This window comes from Crinia signifera, chromosome 4 (genome assembly GCF_055691185.1).
Source record: "Crinia signifera chromosome 4, ASM5569118v1, whole genome shotgun sequence".
Classification (NCBI taxonomy): domain Eukaryota; kingdom Metazoa; phylum Chordata; class Amphibia; order Anura; family Myobatrachidae; genus Crinia; species Crinia signifera.
This window is the reverse complement of record NC_139220.1, coordinates 303,934,735-303,959,922: the sequence shown is the minus strand read 5'-3', so window position 1 is coordinate 303,959,922 and position 25,188 is coordinate 303,934,735. Positions and strand designations below refer to the sequence as shown.

Sequence of the window (25,188 nt, the reverse complement as noted above, 5' to 3'; positions counted from 1 at the left end):
GATAAACTTACTAAGGTTAAGAATTGGGGAAGATAATTGACATCAGGTAACATATATGTAATCAGTCCATGAGACAGAGGATAGATAGTATTACCAACATTAGAAGCACTTTTAAATAATGACTCTAAAATTAAAAAAGTACATTATACACTATATTCATCACAAGTGTCACCATCACACACACACAATACACAATATTAAAGCTAGTTCTGATAACAAAAAGTTACAAAAAAATATACACAAAATAATTTTTTAAGATATCACAAAGAGCAAAAAATCTATTTTCTAAACAGAAAAATACATTTTCTTACAGCATATTACAGTCACCTTTTTTTTCATTTAAAAGGCTTAAAAAAAGAAATAGAAATAATTGTGCCAAATCAATCAATCAGACCCTCACTATTGAGAAACCATTATTAATATTTTAACTTTCATCAAAATAACTCTCTAGATATCAATTAATTTTATTTAATGTAATTATTATATAGATTTTAACAACTATATTTAATATTTGAACCATACAAACGCATTACAATGAGAAATGCTAATTACACCCTGGCAGGGTAACACCTTGTATTCTAATTAGGTCACAGCAGCCTCTGGGCTCCTGTTATGTCACCAAAGGGACCTTTTGTTACATTTAATAATATTATTACATCTAAATACTACCGTTTAGAATCATGACGCAGTTCATTTCAAAACATTCTTTAATACATTAAAGTAAATTAAAACTGATTTATAAGCAATAGCTGTTTGCAACCCAGATAATAATATTGTAGCCAAGCTAATAAACTTTTAAATGAAAATCACAAACTTATTAAAAAAAGATCCTACCACTAATAAAATGAGTGAATCGTTATTTGTATTTGTTGATTATTTTGGCATTACATTTCCAGTAATTTAAATGGTGTATTATAATTAAAAAATACATAAGGCACACAGACCCCCCACATCCTATGAGGCTCTTTGCCGGGCTGAATCCTCTCCTCAACATCTCCTTTCCATAGGATATAAACTCGTAATAGAAGAAATGTTCGCTACGCTACCACGTTTTACTATGGATTGGGAAACGGATCTAGGTATACAGCTGAGCCATAAAGAATGGGAGAAAATATTTCAGGTCACTAAGGGCCTTATTCTGATCGGTGCGGATTTTACCGCATGCGGACGTCCCGCCGATGTTGATCGTCTGCGCATGTGCAGAGGTCACTCTGCGCATGTGCAGGCGATTTCGCCGCACGTATTCTTTATACGCCGCACAGGGGGCGTAGAGGGGCGTGAGGGGCTACTTAGCCTCATTACCCTATGCATACGCCCCGCGTTTCATGGGCATTCCCATGCAAACGCGGGGCGTATGCATGGTAATGAAGCCGTGATGCGTGTGTAGGGGGCGGGCATCTGACATCGCCGGATGTCAGCTGCTTGCCCCCATACATGATTTCACACGGACAAGTGTCCGTGTGGTCTTGGGTGGCGGGACCTGGTGGAGCATGCGGCCCTGCATTCGATGTTCGGTGACCATCGAATGCAGGGGCTGCTCCCAACATGGAGGAGGCGTATCCCCGTCCACTTTCATGCGGACCGCCACATATCCGCATACGGACGGAGGTGGCGATCCGTATGGAAGGCGGGGATTCGCCTGCACGGACATGACCGCATATTTCTGATCAGGCCGCACCGATCAGAATAAGGCCCTAAGTCATGCTCGTCAAGCTATTCAGTGATAGAGACCCAATATAAGGTATTATCTAGATGGTACAGATGCCCCTCAATATTGGCTAGGATGTACCCTGGAGTACCTGCATCTTGTTGGAGATGTAACGCAGCCGTAGGATCCCCGATACACATATGGTGGTAATGTAGTAGCCCTCACCCTTTCTGGAATTCAGTGTTTTCTATAACTAAGGAAATGATGGGACAGGATGTAAGCTCTGATCCTACATTCTGGCTTCTTAATAAAATAGACTGTCCTATTTCCATATACAAAAAATCTTTACTAAAACACTTGAACAGTGCAGCTAAAGCCGTTATCCTGATACACTGGAGGTCCTCTTCCCCCCCAACCATAGCTGAATGGTTCACGCGACTTGAGTTCTACATGTCTATGGATGACCTGTCTCTGTCCGGCCCCTCTAACTATAAAACGTTTAATGCTATATGGACATGGCTCATTTTCAAAGACTCCCTTTCCAATTTAAGACATATTAGGATATCAAAATATCAAGATAGATATGACGATAAAAGGCCTAATAACAAATTATATAGTAAGGTACGGTTACTAGGTATTAAAGGCCTCAGAAATAGATCGAAAGGCCAAAATGTCTCTAAGTTATACTTAGCTATAATTGAGTAGATCAAAAATGTTCAGTTTTTTCTTGAAGTGTTTATTGAATATATCGTGGCACCATAACTGGAAAACTCTTTGTGCTATCAATAAGGCCTTACTATTGCTGTCATTTATATATTGTATGCTCTTTTTCTATATTTGCTCAAAAAACTCAATAAAAAACGTATTTTCAAAAAAAATAAAAAAATAGATATGACGATAACTTGTCAATGGCTACCCGGATAGTACCCCTTCTACTCCTTCCCCTCTTTCCACCCTCTCCCTACCTTTATATAGCTTCCTCTCTGTAACATTACCAGATATGTTCTTCATCTTGTTTTTGACTTATGCTACAAGAAAATAAGTTCCATTAAGACTGTTATGACTACATGCCAGTATAACCGTGCTTAAGCCTTTCATCTGACTATCACATCAATTAACAATGCCTAACAAGATATCTGACTGAGACTCGCATGTATTTGTTGATAAGTAACTTCTGTTTTTTCTGCAAAATACCTTCAATAAAAACTTTAATGGAAAAAATAAAAAATACATAATGATTAAAAAATACAGGAAGATCTATACTATTCCTTTCAAATTATAAATCAAAGATTCTATAAATCTTTTAAAATATCTTGAGTACATTAAATGGAAAAATAAATATCTATGGGTTACAATAAAAACAAGACAGAAAAAATAAATATAACGCGCTAGAAACAATGTATGGATAAAATAAAAATATTTATTAATTACACTAAGTGTCACTGGCCAGTGAGAGTATTACACAGTAAAAATACATACATGATGGAACAGTTTATATAAATTCTGCATCAAAACATTTATTAAAAAAGCTTATGGGCCGATATTGTCTGTCCAATCCTGGTTTTTGTGTATAGGGAATAAATGTTTTTTTTTATAGAAAAAGGTGATTTTCCAAATCCCCTATACTGTATATGGCATGAACTGATATCTGGCCAGAAAAACTTATTTTTAAAAAGTAAAAAAAAAAAAAGAAAATATGTATTGTTTGGGAGCGTCCTCCCTGTACCTGCTTCTGTTCTGCTGGGTTTAGTCATTCTTATGGCTGTATGCAGGAGTACCAGTCTCTGTGGGTTTATTACGAGCCCGGGCTCCTAGTCACAATGGGGCTCCCAGTAGTTCCAGTGGCTATTGACTGAATGCAGGTACCAGGTTCGACCTCCTATCCTCTGGAGTGTGTGAAGACAGAAATGGGTGCTCAAAATGATGCGTTTCCCCGCCTCCGTGGGGACTCGGTGGCTTCTTCTAACAGCGTATTTGGTCTACACCTAAAGGCTATCTGTTAAATTGACAATTTTTGTGGGTTTTAGCGCTGATATACCTTTTTCTTGTGTTTATCTATGGGTTACTATTGGTATTCTGACCATGTAAACATCTATACCACATGCAAAAGATGGCAAAAAAATAATTTTCTAATCATAGAAACCTTACATAACCTAACTTATAATAATAATAGTAATAATAATAATTAAAAAACAAAAACACATGACACCGCATTAGGAATAATATTGCATTGGCATATACATTTTCTTAGGGGAATGGGAAACATTTCACATTTATAATTCTGCATTTTATTGGACACCAGGATTACATGTTATAAAGGCTGTGGTCATGAGAAACATCATGTCATTCAGGTTCGTACAAACATTTGACTGGTGTTGCATTAATAAACAGTTTCTTATATAGCACAGCATATTCTATTGCACTATACAAAAGGAGACAGTGATACAACAAGCAGGGCATTTACAGACAGTCAAAAGGTAGGAGGGCCCTGCTCGCAAGCTTACAATCTATAGGGAACTACGCATTGATTCACAAGGATAGATATTCTTTATTGCATTAATTCCACCAGAATGCAAGGTTCCTGCTGTGCTGTAAGTTACGGTGACCCAACCGTTTGGCCATAGATCAGGAGGATGGAAAATGTGAAAAAGAACGAGTAGATATGTGTGTGGACTGTACAGTGGGGATGTGATTGGATAGGAATGGTATATGAAGGTTAAGTGACTGGTTCTGGAATTTGATAAGATTGCCTGAAGAGGTGAGTTTTCAGGGAACGCTTACAGGTTTGGAAGGGCATTCCGCAGGGAGGGCATGCTTAGGAGTGCATTCCGCATTCTCTTTAGATAGACTCATAGGTTCTGGAAGGTTAAACACCACGTCACAAATATATGAGGTATGTTGCTCACAAATTGAGCTAGATCAGACACCTAAAGGAATGTTGCGGAGGCAGTTGGATTTTCCAGAACTTGGTATGAAGAATATGCTGAAAGCTTATACTGATGTAAATAAAATTCTGGTGTCCTCTTCATATATGGAGATGCACCAGAAATTATTACACAGGGTTTATTATACACCAAAACTTAAAAAACTAACAGGAAATGCCACAAACGATAATTGTTATAAATGTAAAGATCCCAGTGCAGATCTAATACACTGCATGTAGTCACGCACGATAGTACAGACTCTGTGGATAGAAGTACAAGAATACATTAATCAGATTTTACAAATAGATTTTACAATCTCGAAAAAATGGGGATTCTGGGGCATACACTGGGGCATATACTGGGGCATATACTGGGGCATATACTCACCACAAGAGCAAAAAAGACTCACGCCAGATATCAGGAAATTACTTATTAATCTGACAGCAACCACTAAAAATACTATATTATCACAGTGGATAGACTCTACTCCACCTCCTATATCTTTGGATTTTCGTAGAATAAGGTATTTATTTTTAATGGACTGGACTGAGACAGCAACCCAGAAAGAAAAACTGACCTAGAAATTTCTTGAGATGTGGTTGCCATATATACAAACATTGTCACCACCCCTAATAATAGTGTGACAGTGCCCCTGTACGGTGTGGTGCAAGATGGCGCACCTTAATCTGGAGCTGGTGATGGCGGCGGCTTCTGGATTCTTCGCGGCTTCTGCTGGAGAACCTGTGGCAGGGAACGGCACAACCCAAGCAGCGGTGTAGCTAGGTGCCATGGTGCCCGGAGCAAGGACATATTTTGCGCCCCCCCCCCGGTAATGACTTGGGGGCATGGCTAACATGTGTTGGAATGTTACATTTCAAAAGAAAAAACTTAAAAAATAAGACACTATTTAAGACACTGTAACGGAATCTGCTGCGCTATATAAGATGCTGTAACGGAATCTGCTGCGCTATATAAGATGCTGTAACGGAATCTGCTGCGCTATATAAGACGCTGTAACGGAATCTGCTGCGATATATAAGACGCTGTAACGGAATCTGCTGCGCTATATAAGACGCTGTAACGGAATCTGCTGCGCTATATAAGACGCTGTAACGGAATCTGCTGCGCTATATAAGACACTGACGGAATCTGCTGCGCTATATAAGACACTGACAGAATCTGCTGCGCTATATAAGACACTGTAACGGAATCTGCTGCGCTATATAAGACACTGACGGAATCTGCTGCGCTATATAAGACACTGACGGAATCTGCTGCGCTATATAAGACACTGATGGAATCTGCTGCGCTATATAAGGCGCTGTAACGGAATCTGCTGCGCTATATAAGACACTGTAACGGAATCTGTTGCGCTATATAAGACACTGTAACGGAATCTGCTGCTCTATATAAGACACTGTAACGGAATCTGCTGCTCTATATAAGACGCTGTAACGGAATCTGGTGCGCTATATAAGACGCTGTAACGGAATCTGGTGCGCTATATAAGACACTGACGGAATCTGCTGCGCTATATAAGACACTGACGGAATCTGCTGCGCTATATAAGACACTGATGGAATCTGCTGCGCTATATAAGGCGCTGTAACGGAATCTGCTGCGCTATATAAGACACTGTAACGGAATCTGTTGCGCTATATAAGACACTGTAACGGAATCTGCTGCTCTATATAAGACGCTGTAACGGAATCTGGTGCGCTATATAAGACGCTGTAACGGAATCTGGTGCGCTATATAAGACACTGACGGAATCTGCTGCGCTATATAAGACACTGACGGAATCTGCTGCGCTATATAAGATGCTGACAGCTGTAAATAAAAAAATATATATACAGATAAAGATATATACTGTACAGCACAGCAGGGCGGCAGCAGAAGCCAGAGAGATTCACTGTGCAATACCATGCTGTCCTCCTAGCGCCTGATTCTGAGCTGGAAGCAGAGCGGCCACATCTGACAGATTTAATACTACCTTATGTGCCCATCTCTGCCATTATCTTCCTGTCATCATGCACATGGTGACGGTGCCCACTGCTGTCTTGGCTGCTGTCCTCATTTGCATTGGCAGTTACACCAAGCATGAACTGGAAAAGATACCTCTGAGACATACTACCCATCGCTGTCCACAAACCTCAACCATGCCAGGCTTACAGGATACACTGAAACGGATGTGTTGAGTTCCGTGCATCTGCAAAACATCCAGGTGACTGCCTCTGGGAGAAGTGGGGAGTGTTGCTGCGCTGCGCTGCCCGGAAGCCGGACCGAGCAGCAGCAGCAGCAATTTAGACAGGACAAGAGAGAGTCAGCCGCCCGGACGGTGCGCTTGGCGGCAGGGACCGCCGGGTGAGTAGAGCAGTATACAGGCGCTGGGGCAGGGCAGCCGGTATGCACGCTGCCCGCCGACGCCTCTGCATCCAGGTGACTGCCTCTGGAAGAAGTGTGGAGTGCTGCTGCGCTGCGCTGCCCGGAAGCTGGACCGAGCAGCAGCAGCAATTTAGACAGGACAGGAGAGAGTCAGCCGCCCGGACGGTGCGCTTGGCGGCAGGGACCGCCGGGCGAGCAGAGCAGTAGACAGGCGCCGGGCAGGGCAGCCGCCGCGCACGCTGCCCTTTGCCCGTTACCGTCCGTTATAGTATTTAGTATGATGATATGATCCTCCTTATGCAGGGATCATTTGCGGAGGGGGGGCGGGCCGGCGGCGCCATTCGACCAATCGGCGCCCGGAGCGTGAGCTCCGGTGGCTCCGCCCTCCCTACGCCTCTGCACCCAAGGGACCCACAAAAGACAACGCTACTTCGGTTAGCAGCGACAAATATTCATTAAAGAAAAACAACTGCACTAGTCGCTGTGATATACTCCTACACATATGCAAACATCCATCAACAAGACAAAGACATTTAAAGAAAATACTATTAAAGAGAGAAATTTTAAAGACAATAATATGACACTAAAATGCTTCACTACACCTGTACTGCTATAAATCAGATTGTCCACTGGGTGACACTGCACACCCTGTAACTGCAGTCTCAGATACCATAAAGAGTTCCTGAGGGCAATAACGGTCCCACGACGCACAAATCCTCACTCTGAATTAGGCCCTAACAGTGTGCACACTTATCTGTTATGATGCCCACGGGAACCTTGGGTATTGCAGCTGGTGATAAATGCAGGAGGTCAGGCGTGAGCCCGTAGCCGGGACCGCCGATTAGGACGGCCACAGCGGATGCTACTCTAACTCTGTTGAGACCCTGAGGCAGATGGTAAACCCCTGCAGAGCTAGGCTTCACCTGTGGCCGCCGCGTCCGAAGGAGCGAGTTAGGTCCGCTCCAACCCCGATGCAGCTAGGTCTTATGTTATGGACAAAGGGTAGACGATCGCCACAGGGTACTCAAAAGGACTGCTAACTACTGGGCCTAGCTGGGAGATAAACCCCTGGCTGCCGGCACCTGGCCAAACCGGGGAGCGACCGAGTCGCAGACACAAGTGGGCCAGAGGAGGAGTCCCCAGCAGAAGCACAACAGGGAGGCCGACTCCTCAAAACACAGAAGACCAAACAGAAGGTTCCCTGCCTGAAGAATCCTAATAAGAGGTACAGATGTAGAGACCCCGGTGGGGTAAATACTACAGAACCCACGGAGGGGCACGGCCGCGGCGGGCCACGGGAATTAGCTGGACAATAAATAGCGAGCCCCTGGAGGGACTACACCACGGTGGGCCACCGACTTCAAGAGGAAGAGACTCAGGCTCCACAGGAGCACTTACGTGACCCACGAGAGATGGAAGATGAGGGTCGACCATAAGCGCCCACTGAGGCTGGATCCAGGAAGGACAAGGACACCGGAGCACTGGATACTGAAGAGCCAGATACTGGAACGCTGACAAGGAAAAACTGGGACACAGGACAATGAAAACTGGACACTGGAGATGAGACAAAGAACACTGGGGAACAGGATCTAAAGATCCAAGACCTAGGGAGCCTAGGGGACCGGGTGAGCAAACAGGGCACAGAGTATTAGACTCTGGACACCTAAGGCTATAACCGGCGTCTGTGCCCAGCAGACGCCAGCTATTTATTTAACAGGCGGACGCTCGGGGACGTTGCCTGGCAACGTCCTGACGCCTAGTACCAGAGCGAGGCCTGGAACGCTGCCCGGCCAGCGTCCACGGCCTCCTCGCTCTGCCTGACATCCGCCGTCCATCCGGGTGTACTGTAGCCCGGACGGCGGCTTGTAACACTTATCTACATAGACCCACAACAGGGTAACTCACAAAATGATCCTCATGAAAGAGGGGCAGGCAGATTCCCGTTTCCTGGGGTAACCTCCTGTACTCAGGTAACAACAGGCTTTGGAAGCACTATGCAAAATAGGGAGCTTTCGCCAAGGGAGTCTCTCAAGGGGCCTCCTTCTCTCCAGGTGCTGGGTTAGGGGTGTCCCTGTAACTGGGCCTCAGCTGGGTTCTACGCAGGTTGGCACATGGGTGGGTCAGCCAAGGGGGACTGGGTACCTGTGATTACTGCTGCTGATGCTGGCTCCAGCCAGTAAGGATTGCTTCCTCTCAGCAGCTGTCCCTTCTCCTCCTGCGGCTTTCTCTAGCATCCAGGGTCTGTGGGGTCACTGGGGTCACTGCTCTGCTTTGATGCTCCAATGGTGCCGTCTCTCTCTCTCTCTTCCCCTTCCAGCCGGGGCACCGGCTATCAATCACTGCCGTGGGGCTGTGGCTGTGTGCTGCGGCTCCTCTCTTAGTCTCTCCCGGCTGCTGCACTTCACGCTGCCCAGCTCTGGCTACTGGACACACACTACACAGCGTCTCCTCTCTGGCAGCACGTGAGTGTCTTCTCTCTCACGCTGCTGCAGACTTCTCCCCCTCGTCAGTTACTGCACAGCTGACCTCTGACCTCCTCTTCACGCTCCCTCAGCCAGCTAATCAGGGGGGTGTCAGGTTCTCTGCACGTGGATGTGAGCTGGGTCTGTTAACCCCTCACATCCCTGCAGTGTCTATGAAGCTGCAGTCTTTCCTAATAGCAGCATTGGCTGCCATTAAACCTTTTTGAAGGCACAGGGGCACTCAGAGTGGATTGCCACAATAGCACTCAGGAATACTTTTTCGAATACATCTTGGTATTTACAAGAGTCCCTAAATAACGAACCCTGGTTCTGAAATAGGAAAAATAGGTTCAAATGTGGGCTAATTATAAAGTATAGGGAAGAAGGGAAGTATAAATAACAAGTCAACTTCTAAGGACTATATTTGGAATGAAAGTGCATAGTGGTAAAGAAACAAAAGTGCATTTGTGATTTTAAATGTGATGTAATTCAATGTCAATAAAAAAAATGAAATAAAAGAAAAAAAGTGGAGAGAATGCTCATCTACATCCATCCTCTGCACCAGTGCCACAATGTAAGAACCAATGACATAATAAGTGACACTACTGATATATAATACAATAATATACAACACACAAGAGACAGAATAGCAGTGTTCTGGGTGTAGTGCACTGGTGTAACAGTTTATTGTATTCTCAGAAATATAGATTAAGCTATGCAATACATATAATGTTTTTGTTTGACCTTAAGCTAGAACCAGTGGAATTTATTATTTATTTATAAACAGTTTCTTATATAGCGCAGCATATTCCATTGGGCTTTCCAAAAGGAGACAGTCATACAACAAACAGGGCATTTACAGACAGTCAAAAGGTAGGCGGGCCCTGCTCGCAAGCTTACAATTGACTCTAAAGGGCCCTACATACGCAGAGATGTGTGCCAGAGATACATAACGGGAGATTCAGCACAAGAGATTTCACTCTTGTGGCTCATTTCAGACAATGAGCCACATACATAGAGATTTGTGTCAGAGATTCAAATTGGGAGATTCAGCACGGGAGATTTCAAATCTGTCACAGAAAGTGAAGTAAAACACTGCACTTCATCACAAAAATGTTATTATTACTGAACACATCTAGCACATAACTAATGTCTTCTTTAATAAGTATTCTTTCACCTCCCCCTAATATTGCCCCCCCCCCCCCCCCCAAAAAAAAAGGTAATCATTGGTAGTGGCTAGTGGACCCCCCCCCCTAAAAAAAAATGTAATCATGGTGGCTAGTGGTTCCACCAGAACCGACCCCCCCCCCCCCCATATGTAAACTTTTAAACGTTGGTGGTACAGTGGGAACGGACATAAAAAAAATACTTACCAAGTCCGGGGTCCAGCGTCTCGTCCTGTCATACAGACAATAATTTTGTAAAATAAAAAAATGGCATGGGGTCCCCCCCAGGCATGACCAGCCCCGGGCTTTTTGAGTGGTCCTGGTTCCCAAAATCCAGAGGACAAAGTGCGTGGGGTCCCCCGGATTTTGGGGACCAGCACAAGGCTCTTGAGCTGGCCCTGGTTTCCAAAATACGGGGGACAAAATGAATAGGGGTCCCCCATATTTTGGAGACCAGCACCAGGCTCCAATAGCAGGGGGTGTAATGCCATAGCCAGGGGACACGCTTGATGGTGTCCCGTGGCCAAAGCATTACCCACCCTAACTAGTCAGCCCAGGCCGGACGTTTTTGGGGAGGTGGGGACCCCCCCAAATAAGGGGGTCCCCCCTCTCCAGGGCACCCCAGGCCTGGGCTGCAGCCCGGGGCTATCCCCTGCACCCCTGGGCGGTGGGTGCAGGGTTGATAGCTTGTTTAACAGTAATATTGTCTTTTACAGTAGGACTACAGGTCCCAGCAAGCCTGCCCCACATGCTGGCACTTGGGAGAACCACAGGTACCAGCATGTGGGGCATTAAAGGCCCGTCGGTACCTATAGCCCCCCTGTAAAGGAAATATTAAAATAAAACACAAACACAGATGTTTTAGTATTTTATTAACTGCATCTGGTCTTCACCCAGGGGGGCTCCTGCCCCCCCCCCCGGGCTTCTGCGGTGTCTTCACCTGGGGGCAGCGGCCCCCTGAACTCTTTTGCATGGCCGCCACCTCCCAGGGCTTCTGCCTCTTCATCTGTGTTCTTCACCTGGGGGCGGCGGCCTTTTAAGCTCTTTTGCATTGGCCGCGCCTCCCAGGACTTCAGGAGCTCTTCTCTCCTCCTCCGCCGTCAGACTGACTGCCCCTACCCTGTCTCGAGCTGGCTAATATAGCCAGCTCTAGGGGGCGGGGCAATGACGAGGCGAGCCGTGATTGGCTGGCCGCGGCCATTTTTAAATTTAATTTTTTTTGTACATTTCCGCCCCGCTGCCGCCGCGCTGCCGCCCCGCTGCCGCCGAGAGGAGAGGTGAGGTGGGGGTGGCGATGGGTGCTACTGCTGGTGGGGGAGGGGGGTCAGGGGTGGCGGCGGCAGCGGGTTCTGCGGCGCGGGGTGCAGCGGGTCTGCGGCGTCCGCAGTCGCTCGGCCCTGCTCATCTGCCCGCAGCCACACATGCGGGAGATGAGCAGGAGCTTTCTGAGCAACTGCTCTGAATTGTACAGCCCGTCCATTCTGAATCTTGGACAGATTCAGAACGGCGGGTGCGCGCATGTAAATCGCTGTGTGGGCTATATACACAGCGATTTACATGCATCTTGAGGCATTTTCTGAGCGATTTGTTAGAATCGCTCAGAAAATGCCTGAATATCGTGCTGTATGTGGGGCCCTTAAGATCTCTGAATTACCTTCTATAATGTTGGTTTTTTAAATCTTATTACTAATGCCTTTTGGTGTGCTGGAGGTTAAATTCCCCTCCCTGAGGGGCATTACTAATTTGACTAAGCAGCTCTCACACTGGGCCTTATTCTGGTTCACAAAACCATGTGCACTGCAGGGGGGGTGTAATTTTTGTAGATAAAAATAGACTTCAAAGTGAGATCTTTATTGCAGTGTAAACATAAAGCAGTCAGTATTTTCCCTGCACAGAAACAAAATAAATCACCCAAATTGAATGCTCACATGTTACATCTGCCCCACCTGCAGAGCACATGGTTTTGTCCATTTGAGAAGGAGTTTGCCTCTGAGAGTGAAACAGAATAATGCGCTCTGTTCTTAAGCCTCAGGGTTCTACATAGTGTCTCAACAATACCTTAAATATTTACTCATTTTTTATGAAAACAAATTGTTATGGTGCTATGTATATGTCTATATCTGTTATGTAGATCAGGTCTTTCTGCTGACTCTCTGCCCAGACAATAGGTGACTCCTAAACAAAAGGTCCCTTTGGTGACATAACAGGAGGCTGGAGGCTGCTGTGATCTAATTACAATACAAGGTGTTACCCTGCCAGGGTGTAATTAGCATTTCCCATTGTAGTAAGTGACTTTAGGAATATTTACACCTCATTTACAAGACAAGGAGCTGGGCAGGAGGAGCTGCTGTGGTGAATGACTGTATACTAATGTTATGTGACCCTAATGTACATGTCACCTCTCAGTGTTGAGAATTCCTGCAGGGCATCCTGGGAAGTACTGGGGAGAGATGGGGAGGAGTGACTATAAATAGGCTGTATCAGGCCACTGGGAGCTGATGGAGGAGCTGCTGGATCATTTACTGGTTGGAGAGCTGGGAGGACGGAGGAGTAAGAGAGCGAGACAGACAAACATAAGACAAAAAGGTAATTATATTATCAATTCATTCTAATATATTATATATAATTACAATTTTGTAAATGCTATTTTGTAGTTTTTGTTATAAAACTTGACAGCAGATAAGAACTATTTGGCCCATCTAGTCTGTCCATTTTTAACTATATTGTTACCTCAACTCCTTTTTGATCCTTATTTCTATGTAAGGATGTCCTTATGTCTATTCTGTGCATTGTTAAATTGCTCAACTGTCTTATCCCCTACCACCTCTGATGGGGGCTATTCCACTTGTCCAATACTGTTTTAATTTTTTTTTCCAAATTTCGCCCAGACCTCCCTCCCCTGCCCCAGTGTCAGTGCATGTCCTTGTGTTCTAAAACTTCTTTTTATTTGAAAATTCTTTCCCTCCTGGACTTTGTTAATACCATTGGTGTATTTGAATGTCTATATCATGTTCCCCTTTCATTTTTCTGTGCCAAACTACACAGAGATGTTTTAGTCTTTCTGGATACGTGTTATGATGTAGGTCATGCACCATTTCAGTGTCCATGTACCATCTCTCTAATGTCTTTATATCATTATGGAAATATTGCCTCTAGAGCTGGACACAGTACCTATATGAGGCCGGCCAATGACCTATACAGTGACATTATTACTTCTATCTGCTGCTGATTCCTCTCCCTGTACAACCAAGCATCTGACTTGCCTTCCTCATTGCTGTGTTACATTGCTTACCTGCCTTTTGTTACCTGAAATAGTGATTCCTGGATCCCTTTCCTGCTCAGTACTTCCCAATATAGTTCCAATATATTTAGCCATTGGATTTTAGAGACCCAAGTGCATGATTTTGCATTGTTTGGCATTAGACTGTAGTTACCATGCTCTTGACCATTCCTCTACTCTACCTAGATTATCAGTCATTTGTTACCCCTCCTGCTGTGTCTACCCTGTTGCATACCTTTGTGTCATCTGCAAAAATACTATTTGCAAGGTCACCAATACAGACATTAGAAAGCACTGACCCAAGTACAGATCCCCGGGGTTCATCACTGGTGTCATTTCCCTCCTGCGAGTGCTCCATTTACTACAAACCTCTATTTTCTACCATGCAACCACAATCTTATCCATACAACCATCTTAGTACCCAATCCTATGCTTTCAAATTTATTTAGCAGTCTGCGATCCCTTTGCATGGAACAGGGTGGGCCGGGGGCATGCAGCGTGGGTTATGGGTGTTACCCATGGGAATGTGGGTGTGCCAATGTGTGCTACAGGGTGGGCTGCTACCATCACAGACCGTCAGCTGCCCAGGGTGTCTTTGTCCCAGCACAAGCAAATAAACATCAGTTTACACTGACTTTTATTTGCGAGCCCAGGAGAAATCATCTGATAGTCGGTGACTATTAAATCATTTCTCCTGCAGCGGATACATGTGAGGGGGCGTGTCTTCTGTGGGGCGGGCTCTCTGGCACTCAGTAATCTGTCATGTTCGCAGGTTACCAAGTCAATCAGAATAACACCCAATGTGACAATTTATACAAATATAAAACAATTGTAAATGACTGGGTCATATTTGTTAGTGTACATAAATATATCATGTTCCTCATACAAAATAACATTATTACTGTAAGAACAGAATTTCCCCAGCAACCGTTATGCTTTTAAATATTATCTTTTTTCTTATAGAAAAATTAAGAAGCCGCAATCCCACTAAGAATATTATTTTTTTTTTTTTTTTTTTTTTTTTTTTTAATATAAATTTTTATTTGATTTTTAAATACAAACAACACATATACAATTTCATCTTATTACACATACATACTTTCATATCCTTCCAAATTACTCCAGTAACATTGACTAACAAAGATATAGTTAAAAATTCTGCCCATAAGCCCCTTAGCTATGATACCAATATATCAGCGCAAGGTGTTCGTTACCAACCATTAAATGCATGTCCTCACTAACCGAAAGAACCTTTATGTCGCCTCCATTTCACATTATGTTAACAAATCAATCCTCTTTATCTTACAGAACAATTAAGAAGCCGGAATCCCACTAAGAATATTAGAAGACATTGTGGAAACATTGTTCTCTGATCAAGCCAACAAATTTCATCTTCCAGCTCTGGGAAACTTACAAAATCTATTCACATTTTCCAGGTAGAAGAAACTTTGTACAGCTTATTGTATCTCATCTAATACAGGATGAGTCTGACAGGAGAGAAACCACATCTGTGTTCTGAGTGTGACAAATGCTTTATAAGTAAATCACATCTTCTCATACATCAGAGGATTCACACAGGAGAGAAACCATTTACATGTTCTGAGTGTAGCAAGTGCTTTATCACCAAACAAGATCTTGATACACATCAGAGGAGTCACACAGGAGAGAGACCATTTACATGTTCTGAATGTAGTAAGTGTTTTACACACAAGTCAAATCTTTTCTCCTGGATGCAGTCCAATAATGTTGTGGCATCACGTCTGGGCACCATTTGCAAGAAGCACTGTCCCGTCTCCCGCCATATCCCTCCGAAAATCCAGTGCTGTGGAAGAATGCGGCCTGCGTTGTTTTTACGCTTGACAAATAGAGTCTCATCAACTTCAACAATGTGGCCAGGTCCACCAATCCTCCGCTGGGGCTGTGCCATTATGTCCATTGCGCACGCCTCACGGATCCAGCAGTTATAGAGGACAGCCATTTTTTAGACATGTCCAGCTGCTGGCTGCAATATTCAATAGAGGTGAGATCCTGGGCCCACGAATAGATGAACCGCAGTATTGTCACACAAAGGAAGGCTCTCAGGCTCACCTTCAGCCGGCACACTTTTGCATGGCAGCGCCACATCAATTCCTTTAAAGAAAGGCACATCGCATGGCCATTTGCACAATTCTGCGCCACCGGAATTATAATACACCATTTATATTACTGGGAATTTAATGCCAAAAATAATCATCACTCATTTTATTAGTGGTATGATCTTTTATTTTTTTCATAAGTTTGTGATTTTCATTTAGAAGTTTATTAGCTTCCAATGTGAAATCAGACCAATCTTGGATGATGACTCCATCCTTGGCTACCATATTATTATCTGGGTTGCAAACAGCTAATGCTTATAAATCAGTTTTAATTCACTTCAACGTAATAAAGAATGTTTTGAAATTGACTTTGTCATGATTCTAAACAGTAGTATTTAGATGGTAATATTATTATAAAATGTAATAAAAGGTCCAATTCGTGACAAAACAGGAGGCCAGAGGCTGCTGTGATCTAATTAGAATACAAGGTGTTACCCTGCCAGGGTGTAATTAGCATTCCCCATTGTAGTATGTTCACTTAGAAATATTTACACCTCATTTGCAAGACAAGGAGCTGGGCAGGAGAAGCTGCTGTGGTGAATGACTGTATTGCTTATAAATCAGTTTTAATTCACTTCAACGTAATAAAGAATTTTTAGAAATTGACTTTGTCATGATTCTAAACAGTAGTATTTAGATGGTAATATTATTATAAAATGTAATAAAAGGTCCATTTCGTGACAAAACAGGAGGCCAGAGGCTGCTGTGATCTAATTAGAATACAAGGTGTTACCCTGCCAGGGTGTAATTAGCATTTCCCATTGTAGTATGTTCACTTAGGAATATTTACACCTCATTTGCAAGACAAGGAGCTGGGCAGGAGAAGCTGCTGTGGTGAATGACTGTATACTAATGTTATGTGACCCTAATTTACATGTCACCTCTCAGTGTAAGAATTCCTGCAGGGCATCCTGGGAACTACTGGGGAGAGATGGGGAGGAGTGACTATAAATAGGCTGTATCAGGCCACTGGGAGCTGATGGAGGAGCTGCTGGATCAGTTACTGGTTGGAGAGCTGGGAGGACGGAGGAGTAAGAGAGAGACAGACAAACATAAGACAAAAAGGTAATTGTATTATGAGTTAATTCTAATATATATAATTACAATTTTGTAAGTACTATTTTGTAGTTATTGTTAAAGAACTTGACAGCAGAGAAGAACTATTTGGCCCATCTAGTCTGCCCATTTTTAACTATATTGTTACCTAAACTCCTTTTTGATCCTTATTTCTAAATAAGGATGTCCTTATGTCTGTACCATGCATTGTTAATTTGCTCAACTGTCTTATCCTCTACCACCTCTGATGGGGGGCTATTCCACTTGTCCAATACCGTTAAAAAAAAATTCACCAAATTTCTGCCTAGACCTCCCTCCCTCCCATGCCCCAGTGTCAGTGCATGTCCTTGTGTTCTAATACTTCTCTTTCTTTGAAAATTCTTTCCCTCCTGGACCTTGTTAATACCATTGGTATATTTGAATGTCTATATCATGTCTCCTTTCTTTTTTCTATGCAAAACTACACAGAGATGTTTTAGTCTTTCTGGATACATGTTATGATATAGGCCATGCACCATTTCAGTGTCCATGTACAATCTCTCTAATGTCTTTATATCATTATGGAAATATTGCCTCTAGAGCTGGACACAGTACCTAGATGAGGCCGGCCAATGACCTATACAGTGACATTATTACTTCTATCTGCTGCTGATTCCTCTCCCTATACAACCAAGCATCTGACTTGCCTTCCTCATTGCTTTGTTACATTGCTTACCGGCCTTTTGTTACCTGAAATAGTGATTCCTGGATCCCTTTCCTCCTCAGAAGTTCCCAGTATAGTTCCAATATATTTAGCCATTGGATTTTTGAGAACAAAGTGTATGATTTTGCACTGATTAGCATTAGACTATAGTTACAGTACAATGCTATTGACAATTCCTCTAGTCTACCTAGATCATCAATAATTTGTTACCCCTCCTGTTGTGTCTACCCTGTTGCATACCTTTGTGTCATCTGCAAAAATACTATTTGTAAGGTCACCAATACAGACATTAGAAAGCAATGACCCAAGTACAGATCCCCGGGGTTCATAACTGGTGTCATTTCCCTCCTGCGAGTGCTCCATTTACTACAACCCTCTATTTTCTACCCTGCAACCACAATCTTATCCATACAACCATCTTAGTATCCAATCCTATGCGTTCAAATTTATTTAGCAGTCTGCAATCCCTTTGCAGGGATCAGGGTGGGCCGGGGCATGCAGCGAGGGTTATGGGTGTTACCCATGGGAATGTGGGTGGGCCAATGTGCTGCAGGGTGGGCTGCTGCCATCACAGAACATCAGCTGCCCAGGGTGTCTTTGTCCCGGCACAAGCAAATAAACATCAGTTACAATGACTTTTATTTGCGAGCCCAGGAGAAATCATCTGATAGTCGGTGACCATTAAATAATTTCTCCTGCAGCGGATACATGTGCGGGGGTGTGTCTTCTGTGGGGCGGGCTCTCTGGCATTCAGTAATCTGTCATGTTTGCAGGTTACCAAGTCAATCAGAATAAAACCCAATGTGACAATTTATACAAATATAAAACAATTGTAAATGACTGGGTCATATTTGTTAGTGTACATAAATACATCATGTTCCTCATACAAAATAACATTATTACTGTAAGAACAGAATATCCCCAGTAACCTTTATGCTTTTAAATATTAACTTTTTCTTACAGAAAAATTAAGAAGCCGGAATCCCACTAAGAATATTAGAAGACATTGTGGAAACGTTGTTCTCTGATCAAGCCAACTACAGATAGAATTTCTTCTTACAGCACTGGGGAATTCACAAAATATATTCACATCTTCCAGGTAGAAGAAACTATTGTATCTCATCTAATACAGGATGAGTCTGACAGGAGAGAGACCACATCTGTGCTCTGAGTGTGACAAATGCTTTACATATAAATCACAGCTTCTCAGACATCAGAGGAGTCACACAGGAGAGAGACCACATCTGTGCTCTGAGTGTGACAAATGCTTTACACGTAAATCACATCTTCTCATCCATCAGAGGAGTCACACAGGAGAGAAACCACATCTGTGCTCTGAGTGTGACAAATGCTTTACACGTAAATCACAGCTTCTCATCCATCAAAGGGGTCACACAGGAGAGAGACCATTTACATGCTCTGAATGTAGCAAGTGTTTTACACAAAAGTCAAATCTTGTTACACATCAGAGGAGTCACACAGGAGAGAAACCACATCTGTGCTCTGAGTGTGACAAATGCTTTACACGTAAATCACAGCTTCTCATCCATCAAAGGGGTCACATAGGAGAGAGACCATTTACATGCTCTGAATGTAGCAAGTGTTTTACACAAAAGTCAAATCTTGTTAAACATCAGAGGAGTCACACAGGAGAGAAACTATTTACTTGTTCTGAGTGTAGCAAGTGCTTTTTCACCAAGCAAGATCTTGATAGACATCAGAGGAGTCACACAGGAGAGAGACCATTTATATGTTCTGAGTGTAGCAAGTGTTTTATCACCAAGCACAACCTTGTTATACATCAGAGGAGTCACACAGGAGAGAGACCATTTAGATGTTCTGAATGTAGCAAGTGTTTTACACGAAAGTCACATCTTGTTAGACATCAGAGGAGTCACACCGTATTGAAACCATGTAAAAAGCTATTACTGTAGTAAATGTCTTACTACAATGTCTTACTACAGAGATAACACTTATTAATCAGATAATATTTACTTGTTTTGAGTGTTGCGGCTGTTTTATCAGCAATTAAGAGCTGATGACTCACACAGGAGAGAGACCATTTACATGTTCTGAATGTAAGAAATGTTTTCCCTAGAGTCACATATTGTTAAATATCAGAGGAGTCACACAAGAGAGAGACCATTTACATACTGATGCCGGAGTTCCACACAGTTGTAGTGTGAGATCCCGTCATTGGCCAACAACGATTTAGTACTTTTTCCTTGGCTTAAGAAAGAAAGAGAAAAAGTGGAGAGTATAGGAAGAGAGAAACTCCTGATAAATAATCTCAGAGTACTCAGCCCAAAGTAAAGAACTTGAGAAGAGCCTTAGAAAACACTGGCATATCCTAAAATCAGATGAGGGATTAAGATAATATTTACCAGAATGGCCTCGAATTGTGTACAGACGAACAGACAATATTAAGTCCTCTCTAAATAGAAGTAATTAGAATTAATCTGAAACCCACAGAAGCATCAACATTAAAAACAATCACACATGCAAAAGATTTTTTCCAGATTTTGTATGTGGTTATCATAATCAACACTTTTTTAAACAAATACAAATAATGATTCATTAATTTTATTAGTGGTATCATCTTTTATATTTTCCATAACTTTGGTATTCATATAGAAGTTTATTAGCTTCCAAAGCAAAATCGGACCAATCTTGGATGATGTCTCCATCCTTGGCTACAATATTATTATCTAGGCTGCAAACAGCTAATGCTCATAAATCAGCTTTAAATATGCTCTAACTTAATAAAAAGAAATTTGATCATAACTGCCTCCGGATTCTATATGGTAATATTTAGATGCTGATATTATTATACAATGTATCGCCCTCTGTGGTGGCCAATTTAACTTTTTGTCTTTTAGAAAATGCTTTTGTATGCTTGAAACATTGAATATACCTCCATCATTTACATAACATGGTACAGGTCCCAAATTTGTAATCATGTGCTGGGCTAGTGCCCACAGCTTATGTTCCTCAGCACCAGTAGACTTCTTATTCATTTGAAATTAGTAAATAAAATGATTTTACAATGGCACGATTGTATACTGCAGTAGTCAGGCCGCCTTCCCACAAATGCCTGGCCCTTATTTAAATTTCAGGGTTTCACAACAGCCCATTATTTAAATGTGCAGTCAATGAAGTCTCTCAGCAGATTAGTGCCAATATATTTTGTCTTTCGTGTCTTTCGTAAAATCTTTCAGTGTGTGTGTACAATATCTTTCATGTTCAGCTCAAGGGAAATTGTTCATCGATATCTTTCGTCTATTATATCTAGTGTGAACAAAATATGTGTTCCAGGGATGTAATTTTTATTTTTTGAATATGGCAAAGGATTTATACAAATCAATCCAGTTATAGGCTATATTTTGTCATGCATCAGAGGAGTCACACAGGAGAGAAACCAGTAATATGTTCTGAGTGTAGCAAATGTTTTCCCATGAGTCACATCGTGTTACACATCAGAGGAGTCACACAGGAGATAAACCAGTTACATGTTCTGAGTGTAGCAAATGTTTTCCCATGAGTCACATCGTGTTACACATCAGAGGAGTCACACTGGAGAGAAACCAGTTACATGTTCTGAGTGTAGCAAATGTTTTCCCATGAGTCACATCGTGTTACACATCAGAGGAGTCACACAGGAGATAAACCAGTTACATGTTCTGAGTGTAGCAAATGTTTTCCCATGAGTCACATCGTGTTACACATCAGAGGAGTCACACTGGAGAGAAACCAGTTACATGTTCTGAGTGTAGCAAATGTTTTCCCATGAGTCACATCGTGTTACACATCAGAGGAGTCACACAGGAGTAAAGACATTAAAATACTCTGAATGCAGCAAGTGTTTTATCCAAAGGTCAAATCTTGAGATACATCACAGGAATCATACTGGAGATAAACCATTTGATTGCTCTGAATGCAGCAGGAGGATTACTAGTAATATATCCCTTATTACTCACATGCAGAGTCACTCTGAGTACCTGAGTGTATCATCGGTTTCTTAATTCAGTTATCTTGTATCCCTTCAACACCACTGAAAACCGTTTTATTTTCTGAATATGATAATTTTTTTATTAAAATCTATATTGCTAAAAAAAATCTCTGCACCAGTGCACCAATGTAAGAAGCAATGACATAAGTAGGTGACACTACTGACATATAATACAATAATATACAACACACAAGAGACAGAATTGCAGTGTTCTGGGTGTAGTGCACTGGTGTAACAGTTTATTGTATTCTCAGAAATATAGATTATGCTATGCAATAAATATAATGTTTTTGTTTGACCTTGAGCTAGAACCAGTGGAGTTTATTATTTATTTATAAACATTTTCTTATATAGCGCAGCATATTCCATTGGGCTTTACAAAAGGAGACAGTAATACAACAAACAGGGTATTTATAGACAGTAAAACGGTAGGAGGGCCCTGCTCGCAAGCTTACAATCTATAGGGAAATAGGCATTGATACAAAATGATAAATACTCTATTCTTTATTGCATTAATTCCAACAGAATGCAAGGTTCCTGCTGTGCTGTAAGTTACGGTGACCCAGCAGTTTGGCCATGGATCAGGAGGATGGATAATGTGAAAAAGAAAGAGTGGATATGTGTGGACTGTACAGTGGGGATGTGATTAGATAGGAATGGTATATGAAGATTAAGTCATTGGTTCTGGAATTTGATAAGCTTGCCTGAAGAGGTGAGTTTTCAGGGAACGCTTATAGGTTTGGAGACTGGAGGAGAGTCTTATTGTGCTTGGGAGGGCATTCCACAGAGTAGAAGTGAGATGTTTGATGTGGGGATATGGCAAATATAAATGCATTTATTGTTAACTTCATGGTGTTGCTTTGTGCACAGTAGAGAACAGAGCATGTACACTCAAAAGGGATGTATTTTTATTATGACAGGGCTGGTGACAGAGATTGGGGTGAAGAGGCACAATTTGGATGAGATATGTTGTGGTAGAGCAGAGGGGCATGCCACTCAACATGACTACTTTTGTCCCTTTTGGAATGGGACATGTTGGCAGGCATGGGAAGATGTGTTTGGGGGACATGCTGTGGGTACGCAAGAGGGTGAATGTGGGGAACATGCAGTGGGTGGCAGGAAGTTCAAATTAGGTACATTCTGTGGATAAGCAGCAGCGGGCATGTGATTGAAATGCTGTGATTAAGCATTGCTGTGGATGGCCAGAAGGGGCATTTGAAGGACATGCTATGGGTAAGCAGAAGATATGTGAGGGACTTACTGTGAGGGTTCAGGTGGGGACATGTGAGGGACATGCTATGGGTGGGCAAGAGGAAACTTGTAAGGGACATGCAGTTGGTGAGCAGGATCAGGCATCTGAGAGGCATGCTGTGGGTGGACAGTAGGGAACATGCTATGTGTGAGCAGAAAAGGCATGTGAGAGACGTGATGGAATTGCTGTGCGGGAAGACGCATGCGAGGGACATTCTGTGGCTAAGCAGGAGGGGGTATGTAATGGCCATGCTCTGGATGGGCAGGAGGGGCTTGTGAGGGACATGCTGTGGTTGGGCAGGAGGGGCTCGTGAGGGACATGATGTGGCTGAGCAGGAAGGGGCAAATGAGAAACATTCTGTGGTTGGCAAGAAGGGGGCAGGAGGGGCTTGTGAGGGACTTGCTGTGATTGGGCAGGAGGGGCATGTGAGGGACATGCTGTGGTTGGACAGGAGGGGGTATGTGAGGGACATGATGTGGCTGCGAAGGAGGGGGCATGTGAGGGATATGCTGAGGTTGGGCATGAGGGAGGGAGAATCCCACTGGCATACAAATGGATGTTAATGTAGAACATCTATTTGCAAGCCTTGTGAACGAATCCTACTTGCGAATGGGTGGCTAACCATTCGCAAGGCGGGGTTAGAATGACTCACAAGGATGCAAATTTGCATCCGAGCGAGTCAACCAGAATAAAGGCCAGTGTCTATATCTGTAAGATGTGGCAGACCCCTTTGTCTGATGTTGTCCGTGTGGGGAGTTGGGAGCAATGTGGATCTTTCCAGGCAAGTTCTGCTTATCCTGTTGTTGAAATCTAGAAAGCAACTGCTGCAGATAAACAGCTAATGTTGTATTTTTACTAGTGTCAGTGTGCTTTTATTTAACCATTGGTTTTGTTGTAGAACTAATTTAATACGTGTGGTTCTCCAAGTCCCAGTATGCGTTCCAGGCTTGCTGGGACTCATAGTTCCACAACAAAACCCAATGGTTTCTTCAATTTCTTACACCATTTATCAGCCTGGTACCCACAGCCCAGGGCAAGCTACAACCTGGGCAAGTAAGTTTATTGAGGGTCCCCACACCCCCAGGACCCCTGCCCAGGCTGACTGGTCGGTAGGGTTAATGTTTTGGCCGCGGGACCTTATAAGTTTCCCCCGAAGGTGACATTACTCTGATGGCTGGCTGGGCCTGGTACTTACAATACAGGAGACCCCTATTCATTTTGTCCCCTGTATTTTGGGAACCAGACTCAGACCTGGTTTTAAAAAATCAGCAGAGCCCTATGCAAAATTTTTAAAACCTGCCCTGGATCTTTAAGTCTGGTGCTCGTTATAGCCGTGGGGGGTACCCCACGCTGTTTTTTTATATGGTTTTTTTTTGTATTTTTTTTTTACACAGCCCGAAGCGTGGCGAGCGGACGCGGATACCTGTAAAGCCTGCGAGGGGACGCGGATACCTGTGAAGGTATCCTTGTGCCCTCGCCGGGCTCGCTGCGCTCGCCACGCTTTCTATTCTCAACTCCACACCGACGTGGATAGTGGGGGTATGAAAAGGTCCTAGGACACGTACCTCGCTGCGCTCGCCACGCTTCGGGTTCACGTTTATACTTGGAGGGTGGCGTGGGGGTGCATTTAACCATTGTAAGCACCCATTAGGTGCTTATACAATTTATATTCGCATCGCATTGTATGGCATTGTATGCCATATACAATGGCATAAAATTGTATGCCATTGTACAACATCGTCCGATATCGCGTCGCATCGCATGCGATATAGTCTGCGATGCGATGGGCGCCGTGCTAGTACACAAGTACCCATAAAAATTATGAACTGATAGTAGATTGGGGAATTAATGCATAATTGTAATGTTACTGTTGGTCCTTATTAATCAATTAATTTCATTATTAGTGTGATCATTGTTTGCAGAAATGTTTTAGTCATACTTATATGTATTTAAATTGATTTTTATGTTTTTCATGTAATAAATACTTAATAGATCAATACAGTGCACTCTCTAAATTGTTTAATCTCTCTTTTACTCCTCCGTCCTCCCAGCTCTCCAACCAGTAACTGATCCAGCAGCTCCTCCATCAGCTCCCAGTGGCCTGATACAGCCTATTTATAGTCACTCCTCCCCATCTCTCCCCAGTAGTTCCCAGGATGCCCTGCAGG

General features: G+C 43.1%; 2 pseudogenes; both read left to right on the top strand.

Moving 5' to 3' along the window:
- Positions 1-18,892: 18,892 nt before the first annotated feature.
- Positions 18,893-19,916, top strand: LOC146073269 (uncharacterized; annotated as a pseudogene).
- A 1,231-nt stretch (positions 19,917-21,147) lies between these two features.
- Positions 21,148-25,188, top strand: part of LOC146073267 (uncharacterized) — a 57,222-nt pseudogene continuing 53,181 nt past the window's right edge.